The sequence below is a fragment of the Brassica rapa genome, chromosome A05 (genome assembly GCF_000309985.2).
Source record: "Brassica rapa cultivar Chiifu-401-42 chromosome A05, CAAS_Brap_v3.01, whole genome shotgun sequence".
NCBI lineage: Eukaryota > Viridiplantae > Streptophyta > Magnoliopsida > Brassicales > Brassicaceae > Brassica > Brassica rapa.
Window position 1 is genome coordinate 13,121,800 of NC_024799.2, and position 13,723 is coordinate 13,135,522.

The following is a 13,723-nucleotide window of genomic DNA, read 5'->3' on the forward strand; positions in this document are numbered from 1 at the left end:
CTTGACATTTATCTTCCGAACTTGACTGTTATCTTCTCCTTAGATAAGACGTCGATTTTTGTAAAAAGGTCCAACGTAATCGTATAGTTAAGGCGGCTAAGGTGTTAAGTTAACCATTGCCGTTTTATACGATTAATCTGAATCCATGCGAGAAAATAGGTCTTTGCGGTTTTTTTTTTTTTTGTATCGTAAAGTCTCAATGGTAACTTCAATCGAGGCGAAACAAGAGACGTTTCGATCGAGATTCGAAAGTGAACGCAAAGATGGAGGTAGGGTGAGCAGAAACAAGCCAAGGAGTTTAAGATGAGGTTTACTTGTTTTTGTCATAAAATCTCAACGGAAACTCCGATTGAGACGAAACGAAAAGCGTTTCGATGAGAATTCAAAGGAGAACGCAAAGGAGGACCCCTTTGAGGCCTGACAGGTTGCTATAGCAAGTGAGGATGTCATCTCGGTCGCTATAGCGAGTGGAAGGGAGCCGAGACGAGTCCCACTTGTTTTCGTCGTAAAATCTCAACGGAAACTCCGATTGAAACGAAACGAAAAGCATTTCGAAGAGGATTCAAAGGAGAACGCAAAGGAAGAACCCTTTGAGGACTTACAGGTCGCTACGTAGCGACTGACAATCTGACAGGTCGCTACGTAGCGAATGGAAGCAAGCCAAGAAGCGTCCTACTTGTTTTCGTCGTAAAATCTCAACGGAAACTCCGATTGAGACGAAACGAAAAGCGTTTCGACGAGGATTCAAAAGACAACCCAAAGGAGGACCTTTCTGAGGCCTTACAGGTCGCTACGTAGCGACTGACAATCTGACAGGTCGCTACGTAGCGAGTGGAAGCAAGCCGAGACGAGTCCCACTTGTTTTCGTCGTAAAATCTCAACGGAAACTCCGATTGAGACGAAACGAAAAGCGTTTCGACGAGGATTCAAAAGAGAACCCAAAGAAGGACCTTTCTGAGGCCTTACAGGTCGATACGTAGCGACTGACAGTCTGACAGGTCGCTACGTAGCGAGTGGAAGCAAGCCGAGAAGAGTCCCACTTGTTTCGTCGTAAAATCTCAACGGAAACTCCGATTGAGAGGAAACGAAAAGCGTTTCGACGAGGATTCAAAAGAGAACCCAAAGAAGGACCTTTCTGAGGCCTTACAGGTCGCTACGTAGCGACTGACAGTCTGACAGGTCGCTACGTAGCGAGTGGAAGCAAGCCGAGAAGAGTCCCACTTGTGTTTGTCGTAAAATCTCAACGGAAACTCCGATTGAGACGAAACGAAAAGCGTTTCAACGAGGATTCAAAAGAGAACCCAAAGGAGGACCTTTCTGAGGCCTTACAGGTCGCTATGTAGCGAGTGGAGAGTTGGCTTGAGCTCGGTCACTACGTAGCGACCGAGCCGTGTGCGTGCTCGGTCGCTACGTAGCGACCGAGCAGCGTGTGTGCTTGGTCGTTACGTAGCGACCGAGCAGCGTGTGTGCTCGGTCGCTACGTAGCGACCGAGCAGCGTGTGCGTGCTCGGTCGCTACGTAGCGACCGAGCTGTGTAATCGTTTTGTTGTGTTTCCTTTTTCCGCGATTAACGTAGGGGTTTTTCAGCTGTTTTTTTTGGAGAACAAGTTTTATCCTTCCGAGATGTTTTCGGAAAACGTGTTTTGGTAAAACCCTTACGCATCGAGATTTGTTTACGGGGTTTTGATAAGATTTATCGTTTCCCTTCTTGTTTACAGGGAGAAATCGCGAGCTTGTTTTAGTGCTCTTCCTGTGGCGGAAGGTCGCGACTAAGTTTTCGATTTTGTTGAAAACTACGGCGTTTGCGTAAGCGTTGGCCATAGGAGCAGTCAGTGCTGCGAGTTTGTCTTTCATATATCCAAACATCGTTTCGATCAAGCGTTTTGTGGCCATGAGTAAGAGTAATCCGTAACCCCCCTCCTTCTAGTGTCAAACTGTGGGAACCGAAATTCGCACTGTCGATTTCTGTTTAAATAAGGAAACTAGGAAAACCCTAATTTCCCAGAGGTCCCGGATCTCTGCGAGAGCCAACGACAAGTGATCGAATATATGCGGAAATCATGAAAAGATAACAAACGAGTTTAGAGAAAACAGTAGATTTTATTTCGAGTCCGCGTAAGAGCGTTGCGATCATTACAAGGGATCATAAAAGCTTTGGCCGCAAAGGCTGTCAGCGAGTTACTTAGTTCTAGCAGCCTAAAAGCTCAAACCTAGTTTGAGTCGCAGCTCGATAACAAAAGACGAAAAAGATAAATAAAAGGTTTTTGATTGATTTCGGACTGAACCTTGTTAAAGGCTGCCTACGTACCCCTTTCGAGGATCAAGCCGAACGTAGTTCAATTGATAGAGCTGGACAAGAGATCGAACTGCCTGGGCGAGTTCGTCTAGTAATTGAGTGCCAGTCATAGAAACCGAACTTGTCGAGAATAAAGCCTAAAGTTTCTAAGTGCAGAGAATTCCGAGTCTAAAAAGCTCTCTCTCTTGCTCCTCGCCTAGGACTCCTTATATACTAGCTCCAAAGTCGGTTTACGCTTTTACTCTTCTGCCCTTAAGCCGTCATAGCATAAAAATGGAGATATTCCATTTTTCCCGATCTTCACAATTATCTTCAAAACTTCCGTATTTATCCGCGGAAACTTGACATTTATCCTTCCTTGTGGACCAAGCGTAAACCAGGCTGTGGTTTACGGGCTTTTGATTAGGAAAATCGTAGGATGGGCTCGAGTCGTGTTTTAGGTCCCTTTGGGCCGTCTTCCGACTCGACACATTTACTACGAGTTTTCCGCAGTTTCTAATCCGCGAAGTTTGATCGATGAATTAGAATGGCGGGAAACATGGACTGAGCTTGCTACGGTCTTCGGGAGATAGCATTCGAAGGTTTTGACGAGAATGCAAGAACTGGTGTCGTATTGACGTTCGGAAATGTTCATTCGCTACACAGCGACCGAACTTTGGCTCGAGCCCGGTCGCTTCGTAGCGACCGAGCGGGACGAGCGCTCGGTCGCTACGTAGCGACCGAGCTTGGCTGAGCTCGGTCGCTACGTAGCGACCGAGCGGGACGATCGCTCGGTCGCTACGCAGCGACCGAGCTTTGGCTCGAGCTCGGTCGCTACGTAGCGACCGAGCGGGACGATTGCTCGGTCGCTACGTAGCGACCGAGCTTTGGCTCGAGCTCGGTCGCTACGTAGCGACCGAGCGGGACGATCGCTATGTAGCGACCGAGCTTTGGCTCGAGCTCGGTCGCTACGTAGCGACCGAGCGGGACGATTGCTCGGTCGCTACGTAGCGACCGAGCGGGACGATCGCTCGGTCGCTACGTAGCGACCCAGCTTGGCTTAACTCGGTCTCTACGTAGCGACCGAGCGGGACGATCGCTCGGTCGCTACGTAACGACCGAGCTTTGGCTCGAGCTCGGTCGCTACGTAGCGACCGAGCGGGACGATCACTCGGTCGCTACGTAGCGACCGAGCTTGGCTCGGGCTCGGTCGCTACGTAGCGACCGAGCTTGGCTCGGGCTCGGTCGCTACGTAGCGACCGAGCGAGACGGATGCTCGGTCGCTACGTAGCGACCGAGCTTGGCTCGAGCTCGGTCGCTATGTAGCGACCGACCTGTGTGCATGCTTGGTTGCCGCGTATCGATCGAGCTTGGCTTGTCCGCGGTCTGATTTCCATACTCGAGCTTGTCCGCGGCCGATTTGGATACATGTCTGTTGCCTTCGGACAATCGGTATTTAGTGGTTCGATTGAGATTTGGACGATATTTTACTGCAAGGCTGTTCGTAAAGATATCTTTACGAAGATTACTTTTCGTAAAAACGGTTATGCTGATTTTTACGGACTTTCAGACATTGATTCCGTCGTGACCGATTTTGACCCCAACAATTATCTTTTAGACGTCTAATTCACATTCTTTAGTCTGAGGATCTTGCCAAGACAATGATGGTTGATTCCATGTAATCTCTTTTACTCTTTTACCAGCTTATTACTTTTTTCCCCTTAATCCGTATACCTGGCCTCAAACTGATCACCCATATTTGGCTCAAGGTACTTAATAATCGTGGGAGAATCATATCCAACATATATCCCCATCCTCCTTTGAGGTCCCATCTTAGTTCTCTGTGGTGGAGTAATTTGTATATAGACGGCACATCCAAATGTCTTACGATGGGATGTCTGGCTCTTGACCCGTTATCTAATCGATGGGAAATATCTATGCTCACTAAATGGGCTGATGCGTATTAACTTAGATGCATGTAAATTTCGTGTGGCCCAAGCTGTGACTGGGAGTTTTGACCTCATAAGTAATGGTCTAGCAATCTTCTGTATGCGTTTAATAAAAATTTCGGCCAAGCCTTTCTTGGTATGAAACATATATCACGGAATTGTCCACACTTACCCCCATGGACATACCATAATCATTTAAATGCTTGAGACATGTATTTACCAGTTTATTATTTACTTAGTCTCTTTGACTGGTGATGGCCTATCAATGAGTTTTCCTTGTGTACATGCTATACACGTGAGATTCTTTGGGATAACCCTTTCTTCCTTTCAATGTGTGCCCATTTGTATATCAATTTCGCATTATGTTTGAACCAGGATGGCCAATCTGGTTATGCCATAAAGTGAATATTTTTCGCAGGCATTTAGCCTCTATCATCCTGATCTTGACATAGTAAAGACCAGTAGATAATGCATGTATAGTCTCGACCATTTTTCTATGGTCTTGGGCGAATTTTATATATCTAAAAGGAACTTTTTATTTCCTTTGCCCATTGTTTCAATATGGAAACCACTCTTATATCTTTTAAACTCAATGGGTTTCTATGAGTGAATATAAATCATTAGATCTCTTTAGTCTGGCCGTAGCCTATCATGAGAATGGCTATACCCGCAACTATATTTCTTATAAATTTATATATTTGAAAAATCATTCATTCCTTTTATTAAGTTCAGAGCAAACAAAGCAATAAAATAAATTCAAAGTGATAAAACAAAGCAAGTATAAAAACAAAACAAACACAGAAGTCGAAATCAACATTATTCTTTTAGGCAATCAGAAGTTTCATATTCCGTAGGATCATCTCTTTCATGATCAAAAATCATCTTTACCATCTTTATATACCAAGTGGGCTTCAGGATTCTTCCCTTTCAGACTCTCTTGATAGAGGTCACAAAGATGTTAGGGAGTCCTACATATCTTAGCCCAATGGTTCCCCATTCCACATCTATGGCACACTGATTTGGTCGAGCTTTGTGGTTTAAAGGATATACCACGGTCTCTGCCTCGACCATGACTCAAATTAGGTTGATACCCAGGGCCTTTGCCATAGTGGTTCCCACGGCCAAATGTATAATAGTGGCCATGGCCACGTTCTTTCTACCCTCCACGGCCATGGCCGTGTGGTCTATCATCCTGGACGTGGTTAGATTCTTTGGATTCTTTTTTTTCCTTTGCGGCCTTATTGGCTTCAGGTAATGGGGTTGATCCAGGAGGTCTCAATTCATTGTTTCTTATTAGCTAGCAATAGACTCATCCATGGACTTGTAGTCCTGGATTCTGAGATTCCTCCAAAGCTTTCGGTAATAACACCTTTCTTTGGTGATCATATCTCGATTTGAATTCTGTCCAAAGGTCTAGAGGATTCTCAATTGTCAAATACTGATATTTGAGACTCTCAATAAGATGATGGCGAATAATTAATATTGCCATGTATCAATCTTTCTTATTGGCATTATTGCCTTCTATGATACATTCACCAAGTCTTTTTGACTTTACGATAATCTTTGTATCCAATGCCCACCGTAAATAATTATCTCCAGAGAGATTTAGGGCAGCAAAATCCAGGTTGATTTTCGACATCTCAAATCATATATCACTCAATATTTAGGTATAATTTTCATGCGGCCTTACTCTTAAAAAATAATCAATTCAGATTTCAATCTTGTGAGGACAATGAAACTATCAATCTTAAAGGCATTTAATCAATCAGTCAATTTCTAGCAAGTCTCAGCAATACTATTTCTATGTGCTCATAATATTATGGTTTATCAAGACTAGCAAAAACGGATTCAATTAATTATGCAATTAGGGTTTAACAATCAATGGATTTTAGCAAGACTAGTAAAAATATTTATTAATCACTCAATCAGTTTCAAGGCTGATTTTAGCAATACTAGAATATAGATTTCAAGCATGAATTTCAATGAATCAGTTTCAAGGCTGATTGGTATTTAGCATAAACCGTGTGTAAATAATCTATCTAGTATCCAAATTTATCAAACCTCAAAAACATATAATCAGATCAATCAATTTAATAGAACTCATAAGCATAATGAATTTAGGGTTTCAAGTTTCAGATATGCGGATTAAGGTTAGGACTAGAATTAGGGTTTCATGATTTCTAATCAGATCAATCAATAAAATCGAACCTAGCATACAATCTTAAACTTCAAGACATTAGATTTTATCATGAATCTATCAACCTAGCATATGGGTTCTCTATTCTCAAAGACATCCAAATCAGATCAATATAACTTATCATACGGATTATTTAGGGTTTCTATTTAAAACAAATCAAGATTACAAAACTATCAATCCTAGCAGATGATATTAAACCTCAAGAATCATGAAATCAGATCATTCGGATTTTAAACAAGTAAACCTCAATCAATCTATCAACCTATCGGGATTATATAAGCAAAGCAAGCTAGCAACCTATCAGATTCAATTAATGATTTAACAGGCTGGTCGAAAAAAAAAATTTTAAATCAGATGAACAATTAACCAAGCAGGATGAGAAAATAAATCTATCAATCCTAACTGTGATTAAAGCATTAATAAAAACAAGCAGGTCGGATTTAATCAAGACTTAAACAGATCAAAATTATAAACTAGCAGGATGAAAATAATAAATCTAGCAACTTAACGGTCAAACAATTCTAGCAACATAGCATCAGATTCAATCAGATTTAAAACCTCAATGATCAAAACCGAAAACAGTTTTGATTTCAAAAAATATTCGATTAGGGTTTTAATATGTGATTTGATAATTATAGTATAATTAATTCTGATACTTATATTATTTAGGGTTTATAGATATAGGGTTAGGGTTTATCGGATTTTGACTTGTAAAATCTGATTTGGGGTTTTAATCATGTAGGAACATGATTTAGGGTTTATCGGATTATTAAATCCGATTTGGAGTTTTAAGGTTTTAGGGTTTAGATGTTTACCTTAACCTCCAAACGGGTTGAACAGACCACCGAGAATCGAGAAGAACTTCGCGAGCTGGTACGTGCTGGATCGGATCGTCGGGTCGCGAAGAGCAGTTGGGATCGTCAGTCGCATCGTCTATCGGATGCGAACAGATCGTCTAGTCGGGTACTTATCGGATCGTCAGATCGACTGAGCTTCTATTGGGTCGTCGGATTGACTGGTCGTATCAGATGGCTTTATCGGATGAGAGGGTAACCACCGAGAGAGAAAGAAAAATTAGGGTTTATGATGATCAAGGTTTCAAAACAAGAAAGAAAAGGAAAATAGGGTTTCTGGTCGTTTTTAGAACTCAGGGAATTAGGGAGCTTCGTGCTGATAGCATGTTGTAAATTAATGGGAGAAAGAGATTGTCTATTTCTCATTATTATGGAGCCCTTTATATATATGGAATTACAATAGACCGTCATAGATAAATGGAAAGTATACAAATCCTAAAGTGATTAGGAAAAGGAAATCCTAAGCATACAAGGAAAAGGAAACTGTCTAAGTAGAAAGAAAATATGTCTATTTTGTTATGACATTCACAAATCGGTTCATAACAGAGTAAGATGTAGGAAGACCAAAAATAAAAAAGTGAAGTTATAAATATTCAGAAAATGAACATAAGGTAACTGAGTGCACGAAAAACTATACTGATAACTAAGATGCATTAATTGATAATGGTTTGTTTACAAGGATATTTAACATTAATCAACCTCTTACCGATGGTTTCTTATACTTTACTGTTTGAGTTTCTTTGTTTTCACTTGATTTGGGGTTGTTTTAGTTTCTTATGCACTGTAAAAAATTACCGAAGACAACATTATAAACTCTTTACTAGATTTTGACCCGCGCTTGGAAAGCGCAGGTTTTTTGGATTATATTCTAATACAAAGTCTTATTATATCGAAAAAAATAATTTTTAACAGTTATATAATCTATGAATTAGTTTATTTGATATTTTATATGTACACTTTTACGTAAGTTTTTTTAGGCATGAGAATTATACCTGGATCAAAAAATCAAACCGAACCGACCCGGAAATATAGGTTTAGTTCAGGTCGAGAGAAGATAACCTATTGGGGGTTTTTTTGGACCCGCAGGTCTTTGTTTGAGTCCGGATCCTATCCTAGACCCGATCATAAATATGTTGTGTTTATTAGGTATATTTGGATATTTCGAATATGTTTCCGGCATTATGGATATTTTTTTTAGGTTTTTGGTTTACGATTATAGTTTTTGATTTCAGGTAAATTTTCAAATTTAAAAAAAAATTGGGTATTTGGATAAAATTTTGGGTATTTTCAATTCAGTGTCAGATTTTGAATAAGATTTTGAACATTAAGGTATTTGAATTTTTTGGGTAATTGGAGTTTCAAGTACTTTTCGTGTTTCAGATATTTTTCATATTTTTTAGATATTTCGAATCTTTTTAGGATCCTAAATACCCGAACAGATGTGGACCCATTACGTCCATATCGGGTCCAACAACCTTTTGATATAGATTTTTAACGTTATTGTACAAAAATATGGTTGATGAAATATTTTTTGAAAACTCATTTTTAAATATGAAAATATCTATCAAACTATAGACGGTTGAAAGTTTAGTATATAATATGAGATTTTAGTGGGAAATTTTATATATGATATGATTACGTTATTATAAAGGAAATAGGAAGTTAGAATATACACATATATGTTGTGTAACTTCTCTTGCTTTAAATTATATATTATATGATAAAAGTGATAATATACAACATTAGTTTCAATGCTTTTACGATTAAAAGTCAAAATGGTAAATATAGTAATAGTAATGATTAAGATTTAGGATTGGTATTTGAATAAATAAAGGAATTGAATAAATTATTGTTAGAGAAATATATGGTAATATATTGTTAGTCTAAGTTTAAGGTAAGACCAAAAAATAATGAGTTAAAAAAGGATCCAAACAACTTTGATAGGTAGATTTTTTAATACTTTTTCCCTTTTAATAGTATTGACTAGATTTTGACCCGCGCTTGGAAAGCGCGGGGTTGTTGGATTATATTATAATACAAAGTCTTATTATATCGAAAAACATAATTTTTAACAGCTATATAATCTACAAATTAGTTTATTTGAAATTTTATATGTACACTTTTACGTAAGTTTCTTTTCGACATGAGAATTATATCCGGATAAAAGAAAAACAAACCGAACCGACCCAAAATTATAGGTTTAGTTCAGGTCCAGAGAAGATAACTTATTGGATTTTTTGGATCCGCAGGTCTTTGTTTGAGTCCGGATCCTATTGTGGACCCGATCATAAATATGTGTTTATTAGGTATATTTGGACAGTTCGAATATGTTTGCAGTATTATGGATATTGTTTTTAAGTTTTTGGTTTACGATTAGAGTTTTGATTTCAGGTAATTTTTTCAAATTAAAAAAAATTGCGTATTTGGATAAAAATTTGGCTATTTTTAAGTTCATCGTGTCAGATTTTGAATAAGATTTTAATTTTTAGGTATTTGAATTTTTTTTGGTATTTGTTTGGAGTTTCAGATACTTTTCAGATTTTTAGATATTTTGAATTCTTTTAGGATCCTAAATATCCGAACCGATGTGGACCTATTACGTCCATATCAGGTCCAACAACCTTTTGATATAGTTTTTTAACGTTATTGTACAAAAACATGGTTGATGAAATATTTTTCTGAGTAAAGATATCATAAGAAATAATATTAAGATCTGTTAAAAATATTTAAAATATTGTATGTTTAGAATGATTAATGTATTATCAGAAAAATAATAAATAGTTATACATAACTCCAACAACTTTTTTATATTAGATTTTTTAAACTTCTTTCCCTTTTAATAGTATTGATTCGTTTTAAGTGAAAAATATATAAAAGTATAATATCTAAACCAATAATTTTCAAAATCTTGAATAATCAAGGGATTTTTGCAAAATTGACCTACAACTTAAAGTCAAACACAAAACTAACCTCCTTTTTTTTTGAAAATTGGTTTTGCCCTATTCACCCCACAAGTTCATATAATTTACGAAAATGCCATCAATTTTTTTTTTTTTTTTTCGAAAATGACATTTTTACTCTCTCACCCTCATCATCTTCAAGTAATTACAAGATTGCCATTGTCATCAATACCACAACCACCATGAACAACCAATTTGAAGCTCTTAATGCTCCCAAAATCGATTTACCCTTCTTCTTTTTCCATTCTTGTGAACTAAACACAACATATCTCTCACTTTCTCTCCACAATGAGCTAAAAAAACCCAAGATTTTGATTCTAAAATTTTTATGGTTCATAGAGTCATAGAAGCTAACGATTATGGGTGGGTGACTTCCGTTTGTGATTCTGTGTGCTTGGAGAAGCCTTATGTATGCTAAAGAACTTATCTCACCAATTTAAGGTATGACATCGAGTTTTTTCCAGATCTGTTCGTCAGACGACTTACTTGGGAAGTCGTCTGGCTGTAGACGACTTACTTTTCAGTCGTCTGGCTGTAGACGACTTACCTGGAAGTCGTCTGGTCAACGCAGAGGTTATTTTTGCAATTGACTTTGAAATCTGTAACCTGAGACGACTGAAAGTTAAGTCGTCTACTATTGTTTGGTTTCAAAAAAAATTCCAAAGAACCTAGACGACTTACATTTCAGTCGTCATAGGTTAGTTTTGTATTTGACTGGATAATTTCAGAAGTTTGACTTCCCCAGACGACTTACATTTCAGTCGTCTGGCAAAAATTAAAATAATAATATTTTTTTTAAAGTAAACGACTTACAATTAAGTAGTCATAGGTTAGTTTTGCAATTGAAAAAAAAAACTTCAAGATTTAATTATACACAGACGACTTATAATTCAGTCGTCCACCAGACGACTTAATTGTAAGTCGTCCAGGATTTTTTTCCGAGATTCTGGTCAAACCTCGTAAATCCTGGACGACTTACATTTCAGTCGTCTCGTGGACGACTGAATTATAAGTCGTCTGTATATAATTAAATCTTGAAGTTTTTTTTTTTCAATTGCAAAACTAACCTATGACGACTTAACTGTAAGTCGTCTACTTTAAAAAAAATATTATTATTTTAATTTTCACTAGACGACTGAAATATAAGTCGTCCAAAAAGTCAAACTTCTGAAATAATCCAGTCAAATGCAAAACTAACCTCTGACGACTGAAATGTAAGTCGTCTAGCTTTTTGGAGTTTTTTTTTAACCAAACAATAGTAGACGACTTAACTTTCAGTCGTCCGAAATAACAGATTTCAAAGTCAATTGCAAAAATAACCTCTGCGTTGACCAGACGACATATAGTTTAGTCGTCTAGACAACTTAGATTGAAGTCGTCCGCGTCTTCTCCACTAGTTTTTAAGTCTTCTACGTTAGTTTTGAATAACTTGTATTTTTAAGAGTGATAAGTAACTTCAAGATATGTAAAACTCATATTTACAAAATATGTTCTCTCCCTTAGTTTTACTAAATTTGACTAAGTTTTTCAATGCAAACTTATAAAAAATATGATATGCTTTGACTAGTTACTATTGTTTGTTTCCATCTCTTACCAACATTCTTGTTTATTAAGATGAGAAAAAGGCCATTGGAGTTTATTATTGCATATGAGAGATCCAAAGATAAGAAAAAGGCTACTGAAGTCTATTATTTCATTGATTTGTAAATGTGTAAACACATTGTTAGCACATTTAATACATCTTGGAAAACATTATTACTGATTTTACAAAAAATTCACAACTAAAAGAGTATACATGCAATTCATAAAACAGACCACAAACAAAACTATTATAGATCATTCATCTACAAAGACAAGCTTGGATTCCACTTGAGTAGACAAGACCAGACAACTTTTAAGAAGTCCAGACGACTTCTAAGAAGTCCAGACGACTTCCAGGAAGTTCAGACGACTTTGCCAGAAGACTTTTAGGAAGTTCAGACGACTTCCAGACGACTTTACAGGAAGTCCAGACGACTTTTAGGAAGTCCAGACGACTTCCAGACGACTTCCAGACGACTTCCAGACGACTTCCAGACGACTTCCAGACGACTAACAAGTAAGTCGTCCCAGAAGTCTTCCAGATCTGAAAAACCTACATATTAAATCCAGATCTGAAAAACCTGCATATTCAAAAACGTTCAAATGGCTTAAAACAGAAAAAATGAGTGGAAGATTAGATAAATCTACCTTTACAGAACACACAAAAATACATATCTAAAAATAAAATATCTACCTTTAAATTAGTGGAAGATGAGTACCAAATAATTAAAAACCTGCAAAAAAAAAAATAGATTAGTAACAAAGACATGAGACAAAATTGAAAAATTCATATAAAGTTTGGTGTTTTCAAGTCAAAGAGATTAGAGTGGGTTTGGAGAGTTTTAGTTTGGGAAAAAAGTAAGAACTTTATACAACAAGAAGTTACCAAATGAAGAAAAATCAGACATAAGAACTTACCAAAACGCTCAGAAAAATCCAGACGACTTCCTAGAAGTCCAGACGACTTCCTAGAAGTCCAGACGACTTCCTGGAAGTCCAGACGACTTCCTGGAAGTCCAGACGACTTCCTGGAAGTCCAGACGACTTTGTCAGAAGACTTCCAAGAAGTCCAGACGACTTCCAGACGACTTCCAGACGACTAACAGGTAAGTCGTCCCAGAAGTCTTCCAGATCTGAAAAACATGCACATCAAATCCAGATCTGAAAAACCTGCATATTCAAAAACGTTCAAATGACTTAAAAATAGAGAAAATGAGTGGAAGATTAGATAAATCTACATTTATAGAACACACAAAAATACATATCTAAAATTAATAGATCTACCTCTAAATTAGTGGAAGATGAGTACCATTTGATTAAAAACCTGCAAAAGAGATAGATTAGTAAGAAATACATGAGACAAAACTGAAAAATTCATATAAAGTTTGGTGTTTTCAAGTCAAAGAGATTAGAGAGAGGTTGGAGAGTTTTAGAATGATGAACATTACATTTTTGTTGCAGCCATTTGAGAGAAAGAGAGAGAATGTGTAAATTTTTCTTTATATAGAGAGACAAAAAATCCAATTAGATTAAATATTTTTGACTCAGACGACTTCCTGGACGACTTACATTTCAGTCGTCTGGTGAAGAAATTAAAACAGACGACTTACATGTAAGTCGTCCAGAAGAGTTTAATATTTTTAGCGGGAAATTAAATATTTTTAGCGGGAAACTAAAATAGAAGACTTTCCAGACGACTTACTTGTAAGTCGTCTGGACGACTGAATTATACGTCGTCAGGGTAAATTATTCAACAGACGACTGAAATATAAGTCGTCCACACCCTAAACATAACCCCTAAACTTAATTATCTAATTAAACACTTCATAAAACCAAATCAAACTTGAAAAGTGTTTACTATACACATAAATAAACACATATAGGTGAAAACTAATTTTTGAAAAAAA